This window comes from Adiantum capillus-veneris, chromosome 3, assembly GCF_014529385.1.
Source record: "Adiantum capillus-veneris isolate H3 chromosome 3, ASM1452938v2, whole genome shotgun sequence".
Taxonomy (NCBI): Eukaryota; Viridiplantae; Streptophyta; class Polypodiopsida; order Polypodiales; family Pteridaceae; genus Adiantum; species Adiantum capillus-veneris.
Window position 1 is genome coordinate 78,086,827 of NC_140933.1, and position 21,119 is coordinate 78,107,945.

Sequence of the window (21,119 nt, forward strand, 5' to 3'; positions counted from 1 at the left end):
GTCAATGACATCCACAAACCAAAGATGTATGTTGTCATGAACAAGAGTTAGAATATAGACATGTGATTTTAGAGTTATCTCAATACGGGACCAAAGGCAATAGGTACAAATGGGAGATGGTCTAGCAAAGAGACATGCAAGCTAATGGAGCTTAAAAGACCTTAGGGTAAACTTCATTAAATACCTCCAAAGGTTAGTGTTAATAGTCCTTAGACCCAAGACCTTAGAGTATGTTAGACCTTATACAAGCTAAGCATGTGCTTGAGATGCTTGAGGTGCTCGTCGTGCTTGAGTTGACTAAGGTCCTTGAGGTGCTTGTCATGCTTTATGACTAAAATGCTTGAGGGGCTTCATGACTAAGGTGTTTAAGGGGTGAGGTGTTCCAAAGTCAACAACATCCCTACACAAGGAGGGGAGGGGGGGGGGGGGGGGGGGGCGAGCCCTACAAGTAGGGGCATGAGAGAGAGAACACACACACACACACACACACACACGCACGCACACTCACTCAAGGCAAGCCCAAGACCTAAGAGGCAACAAGGACACATGTCAAGCACCGACACATGCTGCCCTCATGTAGTGCCTAAAACCTATTGGTTGATCTCTAAAGGGATCCAATGAGAATTTAATTTATTTAATTAATTGTTTAAGCTTTTTTCAACCCCTCTCTCTCAAAGGGGAAAGGAGGACACTTGTCCAAATGCTACCATGGTTGCTTGATATGTCTAATGCATATGATTGGCTAGTCTAGATAAGGTCCAATCAACTTCAAGCTTGAGCTAGGAAGAGGGGTCAATCCAAGCAAGGAGGAGGGTGGCTTCACCTCTCTCTCTCTCTCTCTCTCTCTCTCTCTCTCTCTCACACACACACACACACACACACACACACACACACACACACACACACACACACACACACACACACACACACACACATTCATTCTCATGGTGTGTTGAGCAAGAACTCCATCTCCTCTCTAACCTTGAGAAGTCGAGAGCCTACACCAACAACTCTTGGCTATGGAATGAAAATCCAGTCAAGAAACATGCTCCAAAGTGCAAGCTATCTATCTTCTTCATCTCCATTACTATGCTACTGTGCTATGCTAAGCTACAAGAGTAATACAAGTGAGGAGATTATTTCTTTCTCGTAAGAATACTTATTCTTCCTCTTTCCTACCCTCATTCCTTGCTAGCTCTCTCCACCTTTGAAGGTGTTTGAGGTCTTGGTACCGAGGTCGGGGACAGTTAATGCTTTCATTAGATTAAGCTACGGACATAATTGTGGTGCATGAAGCTCTCTATCTTCATTGCACCATCAAGGTCTCAAGGAGTACAAAGCTTGTATTGTACCAAGTCTCTTTTTATGGGAGAAGCTATAATAAAAAAGTCTTTTGGAGGGGGGGACCGGCTCCACATAAATCCGGTCATCAATTGTTGTCAAGTTCTCTAATTTTCTATCTTGCAAAGTATTGTTCATGCCAAGATAATTAAACATAATGGTTATGTTGCTACCTCTAATCAAGTTTTCTCTCTAGTTTCCCAAAGTATTCTCATAAAAATGCTCACTACAATTCTCTAAATTCCATTATTCTCAATGTTTATAGACCAATTTTGTTACATTCGTATCAAAGCTATTGGTTTCTCTTTTCTTGCTTAAGAAGAGAGGTCCTTAAGTTGTCCATGAAAGGTTGGACCTGTTCATTGCAAGAGGGTCAGTGGGATAGGGATCTATTATGTTGGTTGAAAAGGACTTAGTTCGAGGAGCACCATTGGGAACTATAGAATTAATAACGGAGTCTCTCGAGGCTTGCCCTTAGCTTAACCATTATTGAACTACTAGCAAGCTTAATAGGAACCATAATCAACCGACTAAACCACGGATGTGGCTACTTGAGAGCTAATTTTCAAAGGTAAAGAAGAGTAGAAATTGAGGTTTTTGAGGGTACTAAAGCACAAAGTAGCATATACATAAGTTTAGTTAGCATGACTGACAATAATATAGAGTAGAATGAATATTGACAATTTTGATTTTTCACATGAAGGTGCTACTAATGATGCCCCAATGTTTGTGAACTATCTTGTTACTAGGTTGCAACAAGCTATGGGCAACCTTACAAGCCAAAGCTACTCAACAACTTCATGCTTATGAAATTTCTCTGCCTCTCCAAGAAGAGAGAGAGCTTAGAAAGCCTCTTGTTGAGACTTTCAAAAGAAGGCGCTCTCCGATAAGAGAAGAGGAGTAATCCAATGAACGAGAAAGAAGTGAATCTCCGAATTCCTCTGAAGGTGTGTCTCCATGAAGACGCTAGTCTCCATGATCCCCAACTCCTCCCAAGAGGAAAAGATCATCCTATAGTCCTTCTCCTCTTGTTAGCAGTGGCTAACATAGGCTACACCGGTTATGCATCAAGTGGGAGATATGCTATGGATGTCACTCAATACTTCCCACTCACTTTGTATAAGTCTTGGGCTCACTTGGAGTTCCAAAGTTGTATATGCTAGCTAGAGGCTCAAGCTTAAACCCATAGTAGAAGGGATTGTGGTGAATGCCTTTAAAAGGAAGCCTTTATGCAAGGAGGATTCATTCTTGAGTATCCACTCTTGAGGATACACTTTTGAGAGCTCCCTCTCTTTTGAGTGTTCATCTATGGCCTAACCTTGAGCTTAATGTCCATGCTTAAGAGGCTAGTGCTAATCCATTTGTAACTAGAGTAAGCTCTTCTTGATTAATTTAATTCCTATTTTCTCATTAGTCTACTTCTTTTCTACATTTCATTATGCCATGAAGTAGTGTTACACTCTCATTATTCTAGATTTGAGAGAGGTATGTACTTCTTGCTATTAACCACTCATATTCTTCCACAAGCATTCGATTTGTGAGATTTAACATCACTAATTAGGCTTATTAAGTTGGATCTTGATCTTGTAATTAGTGTGTGTACCCTATTGTTTGCTTGTGTGTAGATAGGTTTTATGAAACTCTTGCACCATTCACTTCGTGTGTATAGCTATTGATGAAGTGACGTGATTGGCATGTGGTGATTGGAGAGGCCAACACCAATGTAATTAGTGTGTGCTTATCATTAGTGTTCTAATCTATGGTAAGTTGGACTTTAGTGGACCTGCTGTGTGTAGGAGTTGATTGATTAGTGATTAGAGCAGGTTTAGAGTTAGTCTTGCCATGGATAATCTCTACTTGCATTGGAGAGGCGATCTCTTGAATCCTCTATTTCTATTCATTCTATGTTCGTGCTTCCATGCCCTACTTGGGTTGCCAATCCACGGATTTGATAATATTGTGTGAGTTGCGATTAGGTCGTGCTACAACGCCTCCCAACATTTGGCACCGTTGTCGGGGATCGATAATCTAAGCTAGTGAGTGTAGGATGTTTAGAATAGAGTAATTTCACGACTAATTTCTTGGTTTTTGAGTGTGTGTAACTCAATTTTTCGTTTGATTTGAGGATGATGTGCAAGTAAGAGTTATAAATATCTCAAACCCCCAATTCCAACTCCAATTTCACTAATTTCATACTAACCCTTGCTAATTTCTCTTCATTTCTATGCTAATTGTACTAATTTCATGGTAATTTCTACTAATTGTTGATTAAATTTGCTAACCTAACCACTAACATTGAAGTGTAATGTATGTTAAATCCCCTTTTAAGAGGTGGAATCATCACTCTAATCAAGTTAATTGTACCAATTTATGCTTAATTTGATGATTTGAGTGTTTGATTTTTGGCCTACAATGGTCAATTTTGGAGTCAATTTGATGGTGCACACACTTGTGTGTGTAATGATGTGTCTTTGCGTAGAGCAAAGGAATAGCTTGAAGTGTGATTACGATGTAAGTGCACTCACTTGATTATGTCGGTTCTTGATTGATTAATGTGGTTCAATGTGTGCTAATTATTTGCTAAAATTAGGTGTGTAATTCAATTGACCTACACTTTGCATCTAGCTTGATTCACTTCGAATGAAATTGATAGTCAAATTTAATTTGACTAATGAAATTTGTGTGTATCAAGATAATGCTTAATTCTCATCAAGAATTCATGTGTGTGCATAGAAATCATTGTGTGTGTGCATGCACCAAAGAGGGAAAAAAAACTGTCAAAAAATTCAAGTGTGTGTGCACCTAATCTTGAGTGTGTGCATGCATATAAAGTGATGGAATAGATGGTATATGAGAATGAAATAATTTAATTGATGTGTATGCTAGGCTAATTGAATCATTGGATAAACCTAATTGCCAAAAATTTGGGCAAAAATTGAGTGTGTGTACCCATCCAAGACCACTTGATTTTCAATGATTGATGCTCAATTGGGGCAATTCTTTTTGATTGAGAAATGTGCATGAAACGTGTGTGCAATCATTAGGTATAAGCCTCAATTCATTGCCAATTGAGAAAAATTTGATCATTTGTGCTTAATTTTTTAGTGTGTGCATTGCTTGATTGGGTCAAAATAGTGTTAATTTTTTAGAAGTTAAGCATGCATGCATTCACTTATGCTTGATTGAGTTTGCAAGTTGAGCATTGCAATGTGGAATTTATGTAGTTTTTGCATAAAATTTTGGCCTAAATTTGGGCGCGTGTGCCTACTCAATGGCATGTGCAATCTGGTGCTTGAATGAATGATTGAGAGCAATTACTAATGATAATTGAAAGGCCTAAAAGATTGGTGTGTATAATCAAATGACTTGGTATGAATCAATTGTATACAATTGAGGATGATTTTATTATCATTGATATGTACGCCAATTGGATATGGTAAAAATTTGAATGATTTGTGCAATTTCTAGTGTCATAATCGAATGTGTATAGCCTCACAAAACAAAATGACAAATCTTATGATTTGGATGATTAGATCATTGAGATATGAGAAATTAGTTTTGCAATGATTGAAAAAATTAGATTTAAATGAGCCAAAGAAGGTTTGATTACTCATCTTGTCTATGAATTGATGTATTGAGAATAAATTTTGAGCATAAATGGAAAAATGGGCGAGAGTGGATTAATAGTGTGTACAAATAGTGTGTACAAATAGATGAGAATTTAAATTTTAATGAGGATTGGACAAATATATTGTTTCATTACATGATGCATGTGGAATTCTAGCTGTTATAATGTTCAAATTGGTGTGTATGCACCATCAAAGGACGCAAGAATTTTTTTTGATAGTTTGATCAGGCTCGGGATTACAAAAAAAAAGATTTTTTTATGAGCATATTTCATTTTTTGTCTGCCGATGTATGCATCATTTCCCCCCCCTCACTAGCGGACACGGTAATTCCCCTTTATGATTCTAACGTGGGGACACCCTCCTAACACTACAAGAGGCTCTTCACATTAGCGACGCTCACACAACGACGCTCAAAAAAAAAATTTCCCGGCGTCGCTATGAGCGTCGCAAATTTACAAAGAAATTTGCGACGCTCATAGCGACGCTTATAGCGACGCTCATAGCGACGCCAGCTGGGGTAAAAAAAATAACCGAGCGCGCCCAAAAACTCAGATCTCAGATCTGAGTTTTTCGGCGCCCTCAAGCAAAGAGCAGGTAACGCTCTCCCTCACTCTCTCTCTCTCTCTCTCTCTCTCTCTTTCTTTTACACACACACACACACACACACACACACACGAGGAGAGGAAGGAGAGCCAGGTATGCTCCTTCCCTCTCCTCATTCTCATGTTCCCTTCCCCTCTTTCTCTCTCCCTCGCTCTCTCTCTCACACACACACATACACACACACACATAGTGTTTTTGAGAGAGAGAGAGAGAGAGAGAGAGAGAGCGAGAGAGAGTGCAAAAACGCACACACATACATAAACAAAGAATGCACACACACATTGAGAGAGAAAAAGAGAGAGAGAGCATGCATAAACAAAAAACGCACGCATTGAGAGAGGAAAAGAGAGAGAGAACATGCATAAACAAAAAACGCACACATTGAGAGAGGAAAAGAGAAAGAAAACATGCATACGATCCAAAAAAACGCACACACATTGAGAGAGAAAGAAAGAGAAACTAAGGGACCGTCGTAGAAAACTAATTAAAATTAAAAGACCTAAAGATCTAGCCGACGAGGAGTTGAACTGAAGACCTATTATTCAAGAGAGAAATGGCATAATCAATCTATCATACTTGGCATGGGTGATAGAAAGGTTATACCATTTATCTCTTTTTATTGGCACACACATCCACACACGCGCACACACACAGGAAGAAGAGAGTTATAACGTCGTAGGAAACTATCTTAAAAGACGTTAAAGATTAGGTTATATGTAGACTTACATTAAATTAGATTTAGGTTTATTTTTAACTAGATTTACGTTTATTTAAGCTAGATTTAGATTTACGTTATATTAGATTAGATGCGGGTCTCCATAGACTGCGATGCCTGCATGAAGCGGGTGAAGAAAGCCCTCAATGGAATATAGGGTATTGCTGCCTTCACTCATGGTGGGCTCCGTCGATCCAAAAGTACTGGTGAAATGTCTTCAGAAGATAGGGAAGAAGGTGGATCTTCAGGGCAGCAAGAGTCACTACATCCCCGACACAATGACCATCTAGACAACCTCTAGTCATTAGACTTACGTTAAATTAGATTTAGCTTTATTTTTAGTTAGATTTACGTTTATTTAGATTTACGCTTATTTACGTTAGATCGAGTCCACGCAAGAATTACTTACGGTTTAGGGTTTAGAGTTAGACGAACAGTGAAAAGATCTACTGTGAAAAGATGTTAAGATGAAGTGAAGTGCTACAGCTAGAGAAGAGGCAAAGGGATTTTGTCCACTACATGCAGTATCATGTAGACGTGGGTGTCTAGATTTCTTGTACCCACAAATATAGGTATTGACCAATAAAGACGAGATTATAACCCGGTGGTTCTGATCTCCGTGCACCTCTAGACCGAGGTGTGCGGGGATTGGACATGACTAGAGAATGTGAGGTAAAGAGAGAGAGAGAGAGAGAGAGAGAGAGAGAGAGAGAGAGAGAGATAAGACGAAGAATGCCAATAGAATATTAAATTTGTTGTCCAGGTTATAAGTTTTTTATCCTCATTATGAGTAGCGACGAGGATGTGGGACCGTCCAACCGAAACACCTATCTCTCAACGAGGGTCTTATGTCCTTGTAATCAATGCAAGCATGCTGTGCGACGGACAAGACGTGTTTCTTTGCAGCACATTCGCGAATTTGGCGAGTTCGATCCATCTATTATAGATCGAGTTGTTGCCAATTATAACTCGTCGGACTCTGACGCTGGCCAACAAGCAGCAATCTTGCAACCCAATAGACGTATTCGCAGGCGCTTTGGTCAAGCAGCATATGTGAGGCCACAAGATGTAGCCTCTGACAGCTCGGGGGATGATCATGCATAGCACATTCCCAACGAGGCAATGTTTGAGCCCGAGATTGATGAAATGATCGAGACGATCATGGATTCAGAAAGGCTTATCTATGATGATATGAAAAGTGAAGCCGATACATCATTGTATAATGGAGCACGTATGTCTAGATTGAAAGCACTCCTGGTTCTTCTCAACATGCAGGCAAAGTTTGGATGGAGTGACACTAGCGTCACAGCGCTTTTCAGGTGATCTATTACAATTAGTTTACTTTAATAGAACTCTAAATGTATAATGATCTGATAGATTTTTACACGACTGTATCATATTTTTATGTTGTGTAGATTGCTGAAAGAGCACATTCTACCAGCTGACAATGTGATGCCAGATTCCCGAGATGAAGCAAGAAAGATTTTGCGAAACTTGGGGATGGATTACAATTCTATCCACGCTTGTCCTAATGACTGCATTCTTTTCAGAGGGGAATACACAGACATGGAGAAGTGTCCGAAATGTGATTCCGAAAGATATCGAGTAGATCTCCACGGGACAAAAATTCCACAAAAGGTTTTGCGACATCTTCCTTTGCTTCCTCGCATCAAGCATTTCTTCGAATGTAAGTCCATGGCCGCCCTAGCATCATGGCATGAGGAGAATAAATCTTCGGATGGTGTGCTACGAATTCCTGCAGATTGCGCAGCCTGGAAACATATAGATGGAACATGGTCGGATTTTGCCAGGGAAGCTCGAAATTTGCGCTTAGGCCTGGCTATGGATGGCGTAAATCCATTTGGTCAAAGATCAACATCTTACAGTGTATGGCCCGTTGTCATCGTCAACTACAACATTCCCCCGTGGTTGACTACGAAGAAGGGGCACCTATGGCTAAGCTTGATTGTGCCAGGGCGATATAAAGTGGGGAATATGGATGTGTATCTTCGTCCACTATTGGAAGAGCTACAACAATTGTGGATTGGCATAGAGGTGGTGGATATGAGCCGACACACAGGACGACGGAATGCTTTGATCAGAGGTATTCTAATGTGGACCATGCATGACTATCCCGGGCTAACAGAATGCTCAGGTGATCTATTGACACTCCTCTCTCAGACACTGTAAATCTTGTTTTTCCCCATAGTTGATCTATTATCATGTGTATACATGCAGGGCTTCAAACAAGCGGATACAGAGCATGTGTCACATGTGGACCTAGACTGAATGCACGTAGGGCACCCTCACTGAAGAAGCAAATCTACGAAGGTCATCAAGCGTATCTTCCGGAGAATCATGTGTTACGCGACGGCTTTTTGGGAAGAGAGCCACCAAGGATGTCTGCACAAGCATGGTTAGAGCAGAAGGAGATGTGCGATGACGGATTGCCTCCAGGGATGAAGAGACTATCTCTATGGTACGAGTTACCATACTGGCCCCGACTCGTGATCAATCACTTGCTCGATCCAATGCACATATTCAAGAATGTGGGTAATCTACTATGGGACCATTTGACCGGCAAGAAAGATACTTTGGGAGCCAGAGTTGACCTTAGAAATGTGGATCGTATGGAGCAATATTGGCCGCAAACAGCGTCTGATGGATCGATAAAACTTCCTAAAGCACCATGGATTTTCATAGGAGCCCAAGAACGCAAAGTAAAAGAGGCCATTCGATCTTTGCGGACCCCCACTGGCGTAATGCACTCGCTCCGAACGTGTTTTACTAAAGAAGGAAAGCTTACCGGTTTGAAGTCACACGATTGGCATAAAATGTGTCAGGTACGTTCATAGTGGACTTTAATATCATTGCATAAAATGTGGACTTTAATATCATTGCTGCACATACTTTACAGTTTATTTTACCGGTTGCCATTGAGGGATGTTTGTCTCTCGACATCCGTAACACAATCTACAAACTTGCAAAGTTGGTGCAATGGATCTCACAAAAGGAGATCGACGTAGACTCCATACCATTCGCCAAACTAAATGCTGCGGAGCTTGTGTGCATGTTTGAGAAACATTTTCCTACTACAATACTAACCATTCAGGTGCATCTTCTTATTCACATAGTTGATGAGGTGGAAATAGCTGGCACAGTTCATTCCAGATGGATGTTCTTCTTAGAGCGTTTCATGAAAACGCTTAAGGGATATGTGCGTCAAAAGGCACGTCCGGAGGGTAGCATGGCAGAAGGTTGGTTGGTATCAGAGTCCCTAGTGTACATTGGAGAGTGGCTAGACGGATTTGATAAATCCCGGGACACGCTATGGCGAACCATAGATGATGAGCGCATATCTGGGATTGTCATGTGCAATCTCGGTGTTGAGAAGAAGATGACGGAAGATCTAGAGGCTAAAATCAACCGATTTTGCATGCTTCACAATCCAGTGATGCAAAAGTGGATTTCACAATATGAGGATGCAAAGCAAGAGCAACAAAGGGCACGAATCGAGTGGAGACGGGGAAGACGACCACCGATGCACTATCCAGCGGTTCTGGAGAGCCTACCAACCTTCATGAGCTTAAGATGGTTGCACAACCAATTGAAAAGCGCACAACAATGCGGTGACGAAGTGACTGAAGAAGAGTGGGAGTACTCTCGGGGTTGCGCGACCAAGGTAAGTTTGCAATGTACGACTAGCAAGTGACTTTATTTATAAACGTTTGAACGGCCACTCATAATCTTTGTTCGTTGTAGTATAGGTCATACACAGCAGCATGGTGTAAAGGTTGACATTTTAGGGTGGAACGAATCGACAAAAAGCGTTTTACTCAAGATTGTGGAATCATGGCAAAATTTGAACAGTCTAGTCGACGACGTTCCTCTGATGCAGATCCCGTGGTGGCGGAACTCACTTACTTCGGCACGCTGCAAGAGATTTTGAGGATCGATTACAGAGGATTTTTTGTCGACTTGTTCGACGTGCAATGGTTCAAGATAATCATGGAGGGTCGAAACGCTACTGTGCGTAGAGGAGAGTCTGGTTTTCTTGAGGTGGATTCTACTAAGAAATGGACTGACCTAAGAGACACTTTCGTACTACCCGAGCATTGTGAACAAGTAAGTATATAAATAGTTAACATCCCCCTTTTACAAGTTATGTGGCTCTCATGTAAGTTATGTGGCTCTGGCAGGTAGTATTTCATCCTACAAAGTCTACATCAAACTGGTGGTACGTCATAGAGGTAGCCCCTCGTAGTGCAAGGACGTATGAAGGCTACCATGTGCCAATCACAACGACATCAATGGAGGAGATCAGAGAAGATGCTCAATCAGAAGCCGCTGCGGTGGTGCCAGACGAGCATCAAGATGCTACTACTCTATATGGGGTGCATGCAGAGGAGCTACAAAATGAAACAGAGGATATGTGTTTAAACGGAGAGCTCTATATAGATATAGGAAGTTATGCTGAGTTATGCGAGGATGAGAGAGAGATCTCTTAAAGCCACAAATATTGTATTTGAACAATTTTGCTCCGTGCTGTAAAAGCTCTAGCTCTCTAAGTAGCTTCCATGGTGTGTAATGCTCTTTTCTACTCGCGCTCACATCTTTTGATTGAAAATTCTGAGTTTTCGACTTGCCTCTTCTATCACTCGATTCATTGCGTCATTGTATTTATATGCGTCATTACGTCATTGTATTTAATGGTCTTTGCGTCATTGTCTACTCTATTCATTCAATAAGGAGTTTAAATATTCGTGTGTTTAATGCAGGTATGGATGATGAGGAGTTTCTTTCTTCTTTGTCACCGCAGCAGAGACAGTGGTACGTGGAGCGTCATCGCTCTGGCGCATCATCGCGCGTTCCTACACCATCCGCATCTCCCTCTCTTTCGGAGCATTCGGCGCGCTCCGAAGCTTCGGCGTCGACGAGACGAGCGTCACACTCGTCTAGACACCGGCGCTCTAGTGGTGGCGGTGGCGGTTGTTGTGGGGATTCCGCCACCGATGCCTCCACACCGCCTCGTGTTCGACGAGGCTCTTTACCCTCCCCTTCTTTGCCCGCCCCCACACCAGCCACAACATCGCCGTCTACGCCAGGTTTTGCACGGCTGACTGTTCCTAGAAGCTACACACCTCTACCTACTCCGCCAGGAGCCACCCCACTCGACACTCCTCGCTTCGGCGCCCAGACGCCGATGGAGACACCTGACGTCCGTACCCCCATCGACACGCCGCTAGAGACCCCTGCCGGGACACCCAGGTTCACGCGTCACCGGCCAGAGGGCTTGCCTTACTCCGTCGACATCAGCGGCGGCATCATCATGGATGATGACGGCAAGAAGGTGATCTCGCGCATGCGTGGTCTTTGCTCTCAGCTGTTTAGACACTATATACTAAACAAATGGAGTGAAGTACCAAGTGATTTAAAAAACAGAGTCATCAGCATACTTCATGATGAGTTTCCCGTTCCAACACGGGATCAGCGCTTCAATGAAGACCTGATGAAGATTCGAATGCGCGAATACTGCAAACACAAGCGTTCCGAAGTGCAAAAAGCAATCAAGAATGGGTGGAATAGGCCAGATTGGCTGGCCAAAGAAGATTGGAAGAATGCGAAGAAAGCAGCGCGCGAGAATCCCGACAAGTGGAAGCAACAAAAGGATGCAGCCAGAGCGCGAGTAGAGGCAGGGAGCTCGCACCACTTGGGGAGCGGTGGATGGGCATCATTTGAGGCCGATTTTGTAAGTCTTTTCACATTGCTCTTTATGCATGTTCGATAGTTTAGGGTTTATGAGTTTTTTAGTTCTAACATAATGAAATCTTTGTATGTTTTGACAGTGGTCGATGACAGGACGTGATCCCACACCGTACGAGCGCGAGTACGCAGGCAGGAAGGGCTTAAACGCCCTGATGGACATTCTCAGTTCTCGCGGCGGCATGGTTAGTATTAGGGTTTACTCTTTTTTATTTTTTGTATTGTTTTATAAATGTCGTTATATGTTTATATTTACTGAAAACTGTCTTATTGTCTTTTTTTGCAGAATCCGACAAATACGCCGCTTGGACGCGATGAGACGTCTGATTAGACGACGTCAGTTTAGCCGTAGCTAGATAGCATTAGTTTAGGGTTTCTCATAGCTTATGTATCATGAGACGGATTTTATACGTCTTTTTGAACCATGTATATTATTACATTTGTCACCGCAATTCCTTTTGCCAATCAATTCTTTATGCCTATGATGTTGTACAATTGTCATTATTACATTTGCCAATCAATTCAGTTTGTCTATGATGTGTACAATTGTCAATTTTGCAAACAATGTGTCTTGTGGGTGACTATTTTGGGTCTATTATTTACCTTTGCACTTTTTTTAAAAAGTGAATCAAGTACAATATGGTTGATGGGTGGCAGGGCATTCAATGCCCTGCCACCAAAAAAATATTCTCTCAGGCGTCGCTATAAGCGTCGCTATTTATGGCTCTGTAGCGTCGCTATATGCGTCGCTATACTCTTCTGTGAGAGCGTCGCTATCTGCGTCGCTATAGGCGTCGCTATATCCGTCGCTATATAGCGACGCTCATAGCGACGCCTATAGCGACGCAGAGAGCGACGCAGATAGCGACGCTCTCGTAGCGACGCTTTTAGCGACGGATATAGCGACGCCGGGGGTTATAAAAACCCAGTGTATTTCCGTCGCTAAGAGCGTCACAAGAGCACACAACCTCTTGTAGTGTAAGGAATTTTCTTTTAGAATTCAAAAAAATAAAGAAGCCTCTCTACTCTCGTTCGAACCTTTATACTAGACCTGGCCTCACGCCGCCATAGCTTTCGGGCCCGTCATGATCCCTCTCTCATCGTGACTCGCACACACACACACAAACCCATTCATGGCTGCCGAATATGGCACGTAGAAAATGAAACACGACACACACACACGCTTGTCGCGTTGCCCGCTTGCAGAGCCCAAATAAGAAAAAGCTACTGCCAATCACTCTCGTCAACTTCACCTGCTCTCATTGGCTCGCTTACTGCCTGGCTTGGAGCTAGCAAAATGACACACACACTCGACTCCTCATGCACGCTATGGCCCACAACAAACTCAAAAGCAAGTGATATTTTAGTTGTCCGCCTGCAGTCGCTGAGCCTTTTTTGAGTCGGCTTGACTTCACACACACACACACACACACACACACACACACATGTGCATGCGCGATCTGCTATACCGTAGTAGATTCCAAAGTGCCCTACACCTGGCACATGCTTGGCTTGGCGCAAGTAAATGCCCAGATTACCTCCCTTGCTTTCTCTCCTATCTCCTGAGTGTTGAGCCCACGAACTCTGCGATGCCAATTGAGATGCTATTAGAATTTAACATTGCTAAAAGCAAGCCCACACACAACCACTGTTTCAAGCCGGGACTTGCCATTTCTCACCCACACATACAAGTTGACCATGGTATGCTCGTATGTCTCCTTTGTCAACAGGCAGATTTCAATTCTCTTGAACGCTGTGAATAAAACCTGCTACCCCTAAATCTGCAACTTGCTTGAATTCAACATTGCTCAACATCCACCATTGAGTCCTATGCATGGGCGGCATGAGCCTACTTATGCCTTAACAATTGATCGACTGAGCCAGTGAGCATGCATGATAATTTATTTCTAATGATCCAATCTCATACACTTGTGTTGGAAAAGTTGTTGCGCACTTTTATTAGCTTTGTAAGTTTTAATTCATCTGCTCATGCCCGCAAACCTCCACACACACACCCATTCTGCAAGTTCTCCATGGTTCATTGCTAGCAAGCTGCAGGTGCTTTGCTTATGATACGTCTAGCCTGCTGATGCACCACACACGAACATACGCATTCTCATTGTTGAGTCTCGCATAACTGCACACACCTTACAACATGTCGAATGCGTCATACAACCTGTCGAATGGGCCCTCTCAACTGCAGCGGAAAACCTTTGGCTCGTTAGCAGCACATCGAGGACATTTGACTCCAGCAAAAAAAAAAAAAACCTATAAACTTTTCCTTTTTTGGATTCTCAAAGGGAGTGTTCTCGCACGTCTTTGACCTTCAAAGAAGGAAAGAGAATCTTGACTTGGCTATGAGTCGATCAAATGCAAATCACCATGATTCTTCATTAAGTTGACATAATAGGACATGTTTGACCTTAAATATCTTATCTTGGCACTAAAGGCCAGTGAAATATTGCAAAAAATATCTTAAGTTGCTTCATTGAGATCACAACATGTTCATGTGGGATCAAATCACTCATGAGAAACATAAAAATGGACAAGTGACAATTTACGTATGCATACATTTGCTACAAAGAGCATCATGTGCATAACCAAAGGCACTTTTTTCCATTGGGTTTTTTCCCTTTAGCAAATTCAAGTATGCAAAACCCTAGCTTTAGGTTTTCATTAATGTTTTTCTTGTGTGTTTTTTTGTGTGGCTTTCAATAAATGGCATCTCATATTGGAAGCAATTAAAAAATGCTAAAAATGAAACAATGAAGCAAAAAAGTGTCAAGAAAAGGTAGCACAAATGCTACTCGACACATGAAAATAAAATTTCTATGTTGTGTTGTGTCTTTGTGAGGCCTAGCGCCTTATTGGCACTTGGCAGACGAGGGGAATCACCTCGGCTCGCTTGGCCCTAAACCAATGCCCTGGGATGATAGGGGGTAGCCATCGCCTTGGTAGGCTAGCAGGATTTTGGAACACCTTCTTGAGTGTTCAAGGAGCCGAGAGTGGTACCTAGACTTGCCTTGGGGTGGTAGCCTTGTGTTCCGTTTTAATTTTTTCTATGAATGACAAGAAACAAAACTTCCATGTGCTTCAAAAAGCTTTGACAATGTACTAATAGATTATGAGCTTTTTTATGGCCCATAGACATGATAGACTTGAATGGTTTATTAAGATTGGTCACATAGTTTTTAGGCTAGTAGGTTTATGAACTTGCATTAGCATAGGGTCATAATTGATTGCTTGTGTTTCATGCATAAAACTGAAATTTCAAGTGGTTTAATCTTCATGGTAGTTTGAGTGTTTTTTTGCTTTATGTTGTCTAGATTTTGACTATGATTCATCCATCTTTTGGAAGCAAAATATTCACTTTGCATGATTGTTCATTGTGCTTCATGTGTTATTCATTCCTGTTGGCTTTTGATGCTCATTACTTGTTATTATCTTTTGCACCTCAACATTTCTTCCATGAACTTGCTTTCTACCATGTCACCGTTTTTTGCTTCACCGATACACAAGGCGTGTGCCAAATTAGGAAGGGGGGAATGTTAGCAGCGGCTAACACAGGCTACACCGGTTAATCTTTAAGTGGGAGATATGATATGGATGTGACTCAATACTTCCCACTCACTTTTTATAAATCTTGGGCTCACTTGGAGTTCCAAAGTTGTATATGCTAGCTAGAGGCTCAAGCTTAAACCCATAGCAGAAGGGATTGTGGTGAAAGCCTTGAAAAGGAAACCTTTATGCAAGGAGGCTTCATTCTTGAGTATCCACTCTTGAGGATCCACTTTTGAGAGCTCCCTCTCTCTTGAGTATTCATTCTATGGCCTAGCCTTGAGCTTAATGTCCATGCTTAAGAGGCTAGTGCTAATCTATTTGTAATTAGAGTAAGCTCTTCTTGATTAATCTAATTCCTCTTTTCTCATTAGTCTACTTCTTCTCTACATTTCATTATGTCATGAAGTAGTATTACGCTCTCATTATTCTAGACTTGAGAGAGGTATGTTCTTCTTGCTATTAACCACTCCTATTCTTCCATAAGCATTTGATTTGTGAGATTTAGCATCACTAATTAGGTTGATTAAGTTGGGTTTTAATCTTGTAATTAGTGTATGTGCCCTATTGTTCGCTTGTGTGTAGATAGGTTTTATGAAACTCTTGCACCGTTCACTTCGTGTGTATAGCTATTGATGAAGTGCCGTGATTGGCATGTGGTGATTGGAGAGGCCAACACCAATTGTAATTAGTGTGTACTTATCTCATTAGCGTGCTTGGGGTTTCTAGTCTATGGTAAGTCGGACTTTTGTAGACTTGATGTGTGTAGGAGTTGATTAGTAATTAGAGTAGGTTTAGAGTTAGTCTTGCCATGGCTAATCTCTACTTGCATTGGAGAGGTGATCTCTTGAATCCTCTATTTTTATTCATCCGATGCTCGTGCTTCCATGCCCTAGCCAGGTTGCCGATCCACGGATTTGATAATTTTGTGTGGGTTGCGATTAGGTTGTGCTACAACGTCTCCCAACATTTGGCGCCAAATATTGGGAAGCATTGTAGCACCACCTAATCGCAACCCACACAAAATAATCAAATCCGTGGATTGGCAACCGGACTAAGGCATGGAAGCACGAGCATCGGATGAATAGAAATAGAGGATTCAAGAGATCACCTCTCCAATGCAAGTAGAGATTAGCCATGGCAAAACTAACTCTAAACCTACTCTAATCTCTAATCAGTCAACTCCTACACACATCAAGTCCATCAAAGTCCGACTTACCATAGACTAGAAACCCTAAGCACATGAATGAGATAAGCACACACTAATTACAATTGGTGTTGGCCTCTCCAATCACCACATGCCAATCACGGCACTTCATCAATAGCTACACACACGAAGTGAATGGTGCAAGAGTTTCATAAAACCTATCTATACACAAGCAAACAATAGGGCACACACAATAATTACAAGATTAAGACCCACCTTAATCAACCTAATTAGTGATGCTAAATCTCACAAATCGAATGCTTATAGAAGAATAGGAGTGGTTAATAGCAAGAATAACATACCTCTCTCAAGTCTAGAATAATGAGAGTGTAATACTACTTCATGACATAATGAAATGTAGAGAAGAAGTAGACTAATGAGAAAATAGGAATTAGATTAATCAAGAAGAGCTTACTCTATTTACAAATGGATTAGCACTAGCCTCTTAAGCATGGACATTAAGCTCAAGGCTGAGCCATAGAGTGAACACTCAAGAGAGAGGGAGCTCTCAAAAGTGGATCCTCAAGAGTGGATACTCAAGAATGAAGCCTCCTTGCATAAAGGCTTCCTTTTGAAGGCTTTCACCACAATCCCTTCTACCATGGGTTTAAGCTTGAGCCTCTAGCTAGCATATACAACTTTGGAACTCCAAGTGAGCCCAAAGACTTATACAAAGTGAGTGGGAAGTATTGAGTCACATCCATAGCATATCTCCCACTTGATGCATAACCGGTGTAGTCTGTGTTAGCCACTGCTAACACCTTGTCACTTCGAAAGGGAAGAGAGGAAACAAAGGAAGTGTTAGGAAATAGGACGTAGATAAATAGATAGTAGAGTAGCTTACTTAATGGAGAGAGGCATAATTTCACACATACGAGATTATAGAGTAGAGAGAGAGAGAGAATACACACGATATACGTGGTTCACCCAATGTGGACTACATCCACGGGAAAGCAGCAACTCAATAGCTTTAGTACTTCGAACAAGAAGTAGGTTACAAAGGGATTATACCCTTAATAGATCTCCCACCTTGCTTCACTCTCACTACAAAATGTGTGTAGAAAAGGCCTCCTTTAATATGCCAAAAGAGCTACCCTTTCTCATGAGAGGCAACCGTGTGTACCCGCCCTTGTGTAGACAAGTTCAAGTTGGACTCTCCAATGCGTCCATGTGTGACCACCTTTTAGAAGACAAATCCGCCTTCAATTTGGTCATCGGCCACCGGCCATTAACTTTCGTCCACCAGCCACCGTCCATTGACTACCAACCACCGTCCGTTGACTTACGTCCACTAGCTACAAGCCATTGACTACCGACCATCGGCCATTGATTTGCGTCCACCAGCCATTTACTATCGACCACCAACCAACCGACTGACCATTTTTGGATCACTTTTTGACCGTCGTCCGATCATAATATTCCGGCAAAAAAGAATATTTCCGCAAAGCCAGTCTCAAGTTTTTCGACGAGTGATTTTTCTCACATTATCGAGAATTTGCGGTCATGCCAAGAAAGCACCGGGCTTTTCGCTGTGAGAGTTTGTGAGAGAACTCCAAAAAATTATATGAAGCTGTTAAACCATAGATGCGATGAAGTCTAGGGTTTGGAAGGAAGTGCAATCAAAGAAGCCCCACTCTTTCTCTCTGTAGTCTCACACACAAAGAAATAACACAAAAGAGAATATCAAAACAACACAAAGATAAAAACATCAAGGCTATGGTTCATATCGTATCATGGGTAATATGAAAGGTTTAATAGATGAGTTAATGGAATTCAATCTTTGCCGACCAAACAGGCTACGAATTGTTCTTTGGAATTGTAGTTTTGTGCTTACCATTATATATATGTTTTGTCTAGTGATTGGGATTAATTGTGTGTACAAATCCTCTTGGTTCATAGCAAGATAACTATACTTACGTCAAAAGAAAAGTTATAGTCTATAAGAGGTAGTATGATGGGATCCGGTGAAAGAAGTATTTCATTGAGCCTTTCTGGGTGAAAGAGAAACACTATACGTTGTTGAAAGTGTATTTTACGGCTAATCCATACATTAATTCTAATAGATCCCACAGAGTAGAAGCGATAGAAATTCTCATCATGTGGATTATTCATCTAGGATAACTCTAGTATGTACAAAATGTAGATATGAGAGAAGAGAATTTTCCTCCCAATCCCTATTCTTGCTCGTAGGCAATAAGGATACTACGGGGAGAGATAGACCTATAGCAAAGAGAACCTAGAATTTATAGAGAGAATGAATTTCTAAGAGTGAGAGAGATAGGTTTGGTTAGAGAGGGAGATGAGATTAGAGATATATGTTGGATCAGAGGTGAAAAAGAAAACAACAAGAAATCAATAAAATATCAAAGTAGAATACATCTTACTTGACAAACCCTTCGGGAGTTATTCACCATTTTTGATGGAGAGAGAAGAAGAGGGAAGACTTCAAGCCTTGATTGATGCACAAGTTCAAGTTCTTCTTTGATTAGAGCTTATCTTCTAAGGATAGCTTACAAGAATGTCTAGTCTTCCTTTAGGAGTAAGTGTAGGCTTAGGCTTATGTTTATGGCTAAGTACAATTAGGCATTACGACTCGCACTCCCTCACGAATTCCGCTCATCAATGGCTTGAACGGCTTGAATGGCTTGAATGGTTTTCAAGGAAGAAGAGGTCCCCTTTTATAGGTGAAGGGAACCCCCAAGGGTTTACACAAGAAGGAGAAGAGCCAGTGTGAACAGGAACTGACAAAGTTTGAAATGAGCTATCCCTGCATGATGTGGGCAGACCAGGGTCTAGTATTTTGATCGTATCTCCTCAAACCTGGCTCTAAATAAAAAAGTAAAATTATGGGCAAAAAATTCAGCTTATTATCTACAACTCTCATTTTATATACTCTTTCCAATTCGGATTGGAACCTTGTGTAAAAAACTCATCAAAATAGCACATAGTTTTGGCAAAAAAATTCTTCTTGTGGTCCCCTTAGCCTAAACTTTTATTTGATTCCAATGGATACCTCATGCCATATGAAAGCATGACATTGATCCTTGACAAATTTTTGTAATCATGCTTGCAATAATGCATTAAAATAGGTGTATCTTTGAAAATCATGCCTCCTAGTGTCCCACTAGGATTTGATTCCTCCTAGTAGCTATTTAAAAGAAATATAAGAAAAATATAAAAAATACATAGAGAATATATATATAATGGAAATTACCCTAGATATAGAATCTAGCTAGGGTGTGAGATAATAACGAGATAGTAGAAAGAAAAAATCAATGCTTTTTGCCCCAAGTTAAAGAGGTGGAGCTATTGACGCTTTTGCCATAGTACTTTTTGATGGTAAAGTAAGAATATGTTACCCTTGAGATAAATAATAGGATGAGATAGAAAGCTTATTATTATACTTAGATATGCATATGTACATTATGGGAAATATAATTATGTATCTAAAAAGTTGCAAGATAGATCTTGTAGCATGCGTTCCCACTATGTACGTGTCACAACACGACAATGCACGATGACTTGTCCTCATAATGGGGGCCTTATAAATGTGCGTTTTCAATACTAAAATTTACAAGGAATAAATCAAGCTCCATACTTAACAATCTCCCACTTTGAGATTGGTCTCCACACCAAACCTGTGACTGCTTTCCATCCTGGCTTCTTATCCTTGAATGCCAATTGAAGATGAGCAAAAGCTCAACTTCTCCTTGTTGACTACCTTTGTAAACATGTCTGCAGGATTTTCACTTGTGTGCACCTTCCCTAGCTTTAGCTGTCCCTCTTCGAAAAGAGTGCGTATGAAGTGATATCTCACCTCAATGTGCTTTGTCCTTGAGTGAAAGGATGAATTCTTTGCAAGATAAATGGCGTTTTGAGTGTCACTGTACAAGACACAATTGTCTTCCTTATATCCCAAGCTCCTCTAAGAATCCGTGAAGCCACATAATCTTTTTGCTTATCTCTGTCACTGTTACATAATCTGCTTTCGTGGTAGAAAGTGAGACCACTTTCTGCAGCTTTGAAGCCCAGCTTATTGCTATGTCTCCAACTATAAAAACATAGCCAGTAGTGCTCCTTCGAGTATCTTTGTCACCTACCATATCTGCATCAGCATACCCTTGCAAGAAAATATCAGTGCCTCCAAAATACAAAGAATTTGTTTTCATCCCTTTTCGATACCGAAGTATCCACTTCATAGCTTTCCAGGGCTTTTTACCTGGATTTTTCATGAATATACTTACAACTCCCACTACATGTGCAATGTTTGGCTTTTTCCAGACCATAGCATACATTAGAGAAC